Consider the following 7752-nt stretch of genomic DNA (forward strand, 5'->3'; position numbering starts at 1 on the left):
CCATGATTCATTGTTTGTGCATAACACCCAGTACTCCATGCAGAATGTGCCCTCCTCAATACCCACCACCAGGCTAACCCATCCTCCCACCACCCTCCCCTCTAGAACCCTGTTTGTTTTTCAGAGTCCATCATCTCTCATGGTTCGTCTACCCCTCCGAATTCCCCCGCTTCATTCTTCCCCTCCCGCTACCTTCTTCTTCTTTTTTTTTTTCTTAACATATATTGCATTATTTGTTTCAGAGGTACAGATCTGAGATTCAACAGACTTGCACAATTCACAGCGCTTACCAGAGCACATACCCTCCCCAGTGTCTATCACCCAGTCACCCCATCCCTCCCACCCCACCCCCCACTCCAACAACACTCAGTTTGTTTCCTGCGATTAAGAATTCCTCATATCAGTGAGATCATATGATACATGTCTTTCTCTGTTTGACTTATTTCACTCAACATAATACCCTCCAGTTCCATCCACGTCGTTGCAAATGGCAAGATCTCATTCCTTTTGATGGCTGCATAATATTCCATTGTATATATATACCACATCTTCTTTATCCATTCATCTGTCGATGGACATGTTGGCTCTTTCCACAGTTTGGCTATTGTGGACATTGCTGCTATAAACATCGGGGTGCACGTACCCCTTCGGATCCCTACTTTTGTATCTTTGGGGTAAATTGTTGGGTCTTGTTTTTTATCCTTTCAGCCATTCTGTGTCTTTTAATTGGAGAATTAATCTGTTTACATTTAAAGTGATTACTGATAGGTAAGGACTTATTATTGTCATTTTTCTGGTCTATAGATCTGTTGTTCCTTGTTTCTTATCCTGCTGTCTTTTTGTGTGTGTCTGTTTTGATGTCTTTTGGTGTTAGTATGCTTTGATTTCTTCATTGTATTCTTCTTAATTACTACAGGACTTCTATGTAATTACTAATCAGTTGACAGTTATTTTCTTTTAATATTTTGAATATGTTGTTCCATTCTCTCCTGACTTCAAAAGTTTCTGTTGAGAAATACACTGATAGTCTTATGGGGTTCGCTTAAGATGTATGTAACTTGTCTTTTTTCTTTGCTGCTCATGTAATTCTTTGTCTTCGACTTTTGGCAATTTAATTATAATGTGTCTCAGTATAGCCCTATTCAGATTCAACCTGTTTGGGCTCCTTTGGGCCTCATGGATCTGGATGTCCATTTCTCTCTGCAGGTTTGGGAAGTTTACAGCCATTATTGCTTTAAATATACTTTCTGTCTCTTTCTCTTTTTCTGGAAATCCCATAAAGTGCATATTGTTTCTTTTCATTGTGTTCTGTAATTCCCATAAGCTTTCTTTAATCTTTCTCATTTTTTATTCTTTTTTGCAACTCTAATTTCCAATGTTTTATCCTCCAGTATTCCTTCTTCAGTTGAGTCTACTTTTGAACTCTCTATTGAGTTCTTCAGTTCAGTTATTGTATCTTTAAATGCAAGGATTCCTGGTTGTCATTTTTTGTTTGTTTGTTTGTTTTTCCTTTATGGTTGCTGTTTCCTTGTTGAACTTCTCGTTTTGTTTATTCATTGTTTTCTGAATTTCATTTAGTTGTCTGTGTTTTTTTGTAGTTCGGTAAACTTCCTTAAGATTATTCTGAAATCTTTGTTCATAGTTCATAGATCTCCATTTTTTAGGGTCTGTTATTGGAGCTTTATTTGTTTCCTTTGGTGGTGTCATATTTACCTGATTTTTTGTGATCCTCCTTTTCATATGTCGTTATCTGTGCATTTGAGTAATCAGGCTCTTCTTTCAGACTTTACAGTTTTTCTTTGGCAAAGACAGTTTTTTACTAGTCAGCTCATTTTGGGTTTCTGGGTGTGGTCTGCTGGCAATATCCTTGAGCAGGTGGGTGGAGCCTGATCTTATACTCTATTTTTGGGTGAGACAACTGTTTGAGCTCTGAAGATGGGGATAGGAGTATATGCCATTGGCTTAGAATAGTTGGATAGGACTGCTGGTTTGGTTCTCTACCCATGTTAAACTGTAGGATGGGCTCCACGATTGCCTGGATTCTCTGGTAAGGCTTACTAGATGGTCAGGACTAGGTACAACATTCAGTAGTAGATGAGGCTACAAATTAGCTTTCTTCCCCTGACAGGGCAGCAAGACAGGGCCCAGTGTTGGTATAGCCCCTAGTTTGGGGACCCATATCAGGCTGGTGTACACTGAATTCCCTGGTTTTGCTCTGCAGATGGGGGAAGCCATGGCCCATGCTTTCTGTTCAAGTGCCACTGTCCATGTGACTGTTGAACGGGCTATGTAGCTTCCTGTGTGCTCTGGTTAGGTTCCCTGGTAGGACAGGCTGAAGGCTGTCTTCAAGGATGACTGGGGCTACAGATTAGATTCCCTGCTTCGGGAAAGCAGCTCTAAAGCCATTAAAGCTCCTTGTTTATTATCTTAACTCAAGCTGACCCAAACCACAAATTCTCTGACCAAACAGGACCACTGGCTTTGTTCTGTAAACTGTTGGCTCTGCCTGCCTGCCTCTTGGCTTGAGTGCCACTGGACTACACAGCTTCCAGGAGTTGTCCCCAACCCTTCTGGTTAGGTGGGGTTGAAAGACAGTATCCATAATGGCTGGGGCTATGTCTTAGGTCCCTTGCTTGCATGGGATGAAAAGGGACCACTTCAGGCTACTCTGTTTCCCTAACAGGCTCTCTGGTTGGGAGGGGCCAGGAACTACCCTGAGCCTTGGGTAAGGATTAACCCTCCTGTATGTGCATAACACAAGAACATTTCGTGCCTGGTTCTGGCTTTCTACTCTAGGGATAGTCAGCTCTGCCCATCTGCCTTTTGGCTTAAGTGCTGCAGGGCTACACAGCTTCCATGAGTTGTTGCCAGTCCTTTTGGTCAGATAGGACCAAAAAACACTCTCCAAAGTGGGTGGGGCTGTGATTTATGGAATGGAAGAGCAATACATATATGTCTGGAGAGACAGATATCATTTCTTCTAGATATTCTTTGTACTTGGCTCTTCCTGTGCTGGAGTCTGCTTCAGAGGTTCTCTTAACAAAGGGAAAAAAATCCTTAATTCTGTTAGATACTGGCCAGGTGTCCATGATGTTGGGAAAAATGGCAAAGAAGCAAAGATGGAAATGACTGTGGTATAGGATGTTCAATATAGAATTTACATCCCATAGTGACTTGGGATATGGATTAATTTCATTGTATACAAAAACAGTGGAAAAGTAGAAGTATTTTTGTCGTGATTATGTGTATAAGCTGGCCGTCTCTGAGTGATGAGTAGCGGAGAGGTGGTTGCAAAAGTGGAGGGCTTAAAATAGCACCCTGTAAAATCAAGATGCAAAATGTGGGCTAGGGCTAAAGGCCAGATAATTGGACAGCCTATTGAGCCAAGATCTTCTCAGCAAACAAAAGGGCTGTGACTGGTGTGAATGGGACTAAATGATAGCTTTGTAAATAGTTTGAGATGAGTTTGAATTGTAGATAAAAACTTTTAGGTTTAACTGGAAAAAAGAACTGATAGAACTGGTGACCGGCACTGAAATTTAATGCCAAAGAAATTTATCAAATCTCCATACACAAATATTATATATTAATAATAATGAGAAGCTATTTATTCATTGCTATATGCTAAACACTGTCATAAATATCTTAAGTGCACTATCTCATTATATATCAGGTAAATATTAGTATTATCCCACTCTTAAAATGAGCTAAATGAGGCACAAGTATGTCATTATGTCCTTATTCAGTAAGTAGAGAAGTTAGATACAAAAAGTTCTGTGGTGGAGGACCATCTGACTAGGTGGGCTAGGGGAGTTTTAGCTCTGGCATTTCTGTTTCACATTCCTAGGGAGAAATAAATAAATCAATGCTCATTTCCTTTTCCATTGGTAAGCACAAACTATTATACTTTTTATTCATGTGTATTTCCATTTACTTTTCTGCCATTTCTCCCTTTAAAATACTAAACAAATGAATAAAAATTATGCTTCATTTTTAAGCAACTCTTCCAGCTGTTTGTGTCAGTGTGCTCGCTCTCATTAATAAAGTGAGATGAACTAGTTAAAACGTTAATGTTAAATGGTGAGTACTAGGGACTATTCTCCTTGTGAAATACTGAGATACATACAAGGTCTGCTCCAGGAGCAATGACTAATGGTGTTCTTGGAGGAATCAAAACCTCTGAAAATTGTGGGAATGATTAATGGTTACTTCATCTTCAGTTTACATGGCAGAGTTTGAACTCTATTATTCCTGGCTTTTTCAATATAGGCTATATTTAACCAGACCATTTCCATTTTTAAAATGATACTCTTTTGATACTTACATTTATTCTCTCACAAATACACATTGCCTATTATGTGGTGGGTATTATACTAGATTCTAGGAATAAAGATTGAATAAGTTGATAAACTCCTTACATCCTTAGATGAATGTGAGTCTGAAGGAGACAAACATAAAACATGACTTTACAAATGTTTGTTTAATTAAAATGATGATAAACTGTCAAGGGAAAATGCAGGTTTATGAGATATCAAGGATGCTAATTCTAATATGAAGGTTGGGGAAGGGAAGTGAGTACAATCAAATCAAGTCCTATGGGCTTTCAGTGGATTTTATTCTGAGTGCAATGAAAAGTCACCAAATAGACTGAAAGATAAACACCTCCAACATGAGACCACTGGAATAGTGAAATGATCAGATTGTAGAGTCTTGTTTTAGTGTGGTAGTCTCTGAAAGAAAATAAACAGACAAGTTATAAAGTTAAGTATGTGGGGGTGCCTGGGTGGCTCAGTTGTTAAGCGTCTGCCTTCTGCTAGGGTCATGATCCTGGGGTCCTGGGATTGAGCCCCGCATCGGGCTCCCTGCTCAGCGGGGAGTCTGCTTCTCCTTTTCCCACTCCCCCTGCTTGTGTTTCTACTTTCTCTCTCTGTCAAATAAATAAATAAAATCTTTTTAAAAAAAAAAAGTTAACTATGTGTCAGAATGGCTTGGTCATTGATAAACTAATGAAATCTTGAAGTTAGAAAGAATAGGAAATTTGGATGAAAGGACTAATTTTGATTTTTTGACCTGTCAAATCCCACATGACCTAGGAGTATTCATATGAACACTTTATAGATAATCCAGGTGTGGTATTTTGGCTGGAAATGTGGGACCCATTCACAGGACTTCTGTGTATAGTGTACCTGGCTGAGTCCAAGGAAGGTGCAGATCTTTCAAATTTGTACAAAAGTGGCTTATAGTCACAATCTGTGCATGTACAGAACTGTGTGTGCCCAGGAAGTCTGCTTTTTCTTGCATTCACACTGGCACTCTATGGGGTAGTAGCAAATCTGATCCATAAAACCCATTTAAACTGGAAATTGGATGAACTCTTAAGAAATGTGTGTAGAGTAAAAGAACTAGGTCAATATAAGTGAGTGGGAGGAAGATAAGGAACAGGATAATATGATGGAAACATAATGTGAAAAGAAAGAAGAGATTAAAACAAATACAAGACAAAGATATGCTGGGGGTGCCTGGGTGGCTCAGTCATTAAGCGTCTGCCTTTGGCTCAGGTCATGATCCCAGGGTCCTTGGATTGAGCCCGCATCGGGCTCTCTGCTCAGCAGGAAGCCTGCTTCTCCCTCTCCCACTCCCCCTGCTTGTGTTCCCTCTCTCGCTGTGTCTCTCTGTCAAATAAATAAATAAAATCTTAAAAAAAAAAGACAAAAATATGAAGGAAGAAGGAGTCAGAGATACCAAGTGCAGTGAAAATGTTCAGCAAGGGTTAGGTTGAAAAACAATTATTGAATTATTAATGTTAGGGAATTTAGGGGAAGTTGAGACTATAACCCAGATTTATTTCATTTATATGTCTATTCATTTACTCATTCATTTAAAATATTTATCCAAACCCCTTCTATGTTTTGGGCATGTACTAATATGGAAAGTTTGTATAGTGAGTACCTGATGAAGACACTCAAGGGGCTTAGCCAAAAGAAAAAGATGATGTGGGCCAGAGGAGGCCTCTTTTATAAAGATTCATTCAACAAAAGAAAAATCTAGTTACCTTTAATATAGGAATAAGCTAACCATTGTGTGGGAAGACATTAAGAATAATAAAAATATTAGGGAGAAAAATAAAAAGTATGGGAACAAGAACTTTAGAGATTTGGGAAGGAAAAGAAGATAGTTACAGGATTTAAAAGATGTTGAGGTGGCAGTGTATAAATCTTATATCATCGACGCTGGATTTATTAATCAGTTTTTATGCCTTACAAATATATTTTTGACTAGCTTAAAATGCTTTTTATAAACTTCTAATATGAATTTGAGCATGGATTAATTACTAGATTAAAAGACTAGATTAAGTTAAAATTTACTACATTAAAGTTTTGTTAATAGGCCAAGGGCAGAGAACATAGAAACTGAGGCATTTAATTAAAATCTTTAAGAGTCAGAAATAGATCCACCATTTATGGTCAATAGATTTTTAATGAAGGCAGTAAGAATTTCATTGGAGAAAGGAAATTTTTTTCAACAAATGGTGCTGTAACAACCAGATAAATATATGAAAAACAATTAACCTTGATCTCTACCTTATATCCTACACGAACTTTCTTTTGAGATGGATTATAGACTTAAACATAAAAGCTAAAAATATAAATATTCTGGAAGAAAATGGATAAATTGAACTTAAAATTTTAAAACTCTGCTATTTAAAAGCCTCCATTAAGAAAATGAAAGGTAAGCCATTAGACTGGGTGATAATATTTAAAACACATGTATCAGGCAAAGAACTTGTAGTCAGTAAATATAAGGACTTCTACCTTTTTAAAAAAAAGTTAATTTATCTGAAAGGAGAAGGAGACTTCAGTACATTTATTTCAGAGTCTGAAGTACTCAAACAGTAGAAATAAATACTTCTTCAAGAAAGTGACAGGAAATACTAGTGATTTACTGTACTTATATCACACTATGTGTTTTTCAAGACACTTTCAATCTGATAAAAATGTAGGCCTGTGCCTTGGTGACAATATTCAAGTGAATTGTGCTACCCAACAATATTTCTCATTTAAGATATATTTTTAAAAATTTGGTAGTCAGTGTGTTCTACCAGAGCAAAGGTCTAACTACTTCATAGTGTCAAGGTTAGAAGGGGCAATAAAAGTCATCTACTGTCTAGACTGCTGACTTGCTATAAAATTTGGTTACATTACAACCAAGTGTCCTTTTGGCCAAAAAGATCAAGAGTTAAGACCAAGATTAGTGAAAGGTTAAATATATGGGGGGAGGGTGGGGGACTGGGGAGGAGTGCAGGGAGCAGAAGCAGCTTATCTCAAGAGAACACAGGGATCCTAGAGTGGATGAATACAAAGAGGAAAGAGGGAGGGGATGTTTGTCAGGCAGACAGACAAAGGCCTGACTCAAGTAGCCTTGTTGAAGGTGAAAGTGTAGAAACGGAGCTTTCAGCACCAGCTGGGAAATTTGCTTTTTCTTTTTCCTGTTCATTTCTGATTAATCTTTGAGAGGCTCTGCCTCACTCTCTTAGAATAACCAGATGGCTTAAAACTCTGGGTGGAGGCAGTGGTCACCCAAGAGGGCTCTTACAGTGAGAAAGTGTGCAACAGCTCCCATTCTGGCCAGGCTGTTGCTCTGATGGTTTCTTTCTTCCTTTCTTTCTTCCTTCCTTTCTTTCTTTCTTTCTTTCTTTCTTTCTTTCTTTCTTTCTTTCTTTCTTTCTTTCTTTCTTTCTTTCTTTCTTTCTTT

This window comes from Mirounga leonina, unplaced genomic scaffold (assembly GCF_011800145.1).
Source record: "Mirounga leonina isolate KUSES-001 unplaced genomic scaffold, KU_Mleo_1.0 Mir_115, whole genome shotgun sequence".
NCBI lineage: Eukaryota > Metazoa > Chordata > Mammalia > Carnivora > Phocidae > Mirounga > Mirounga leonina.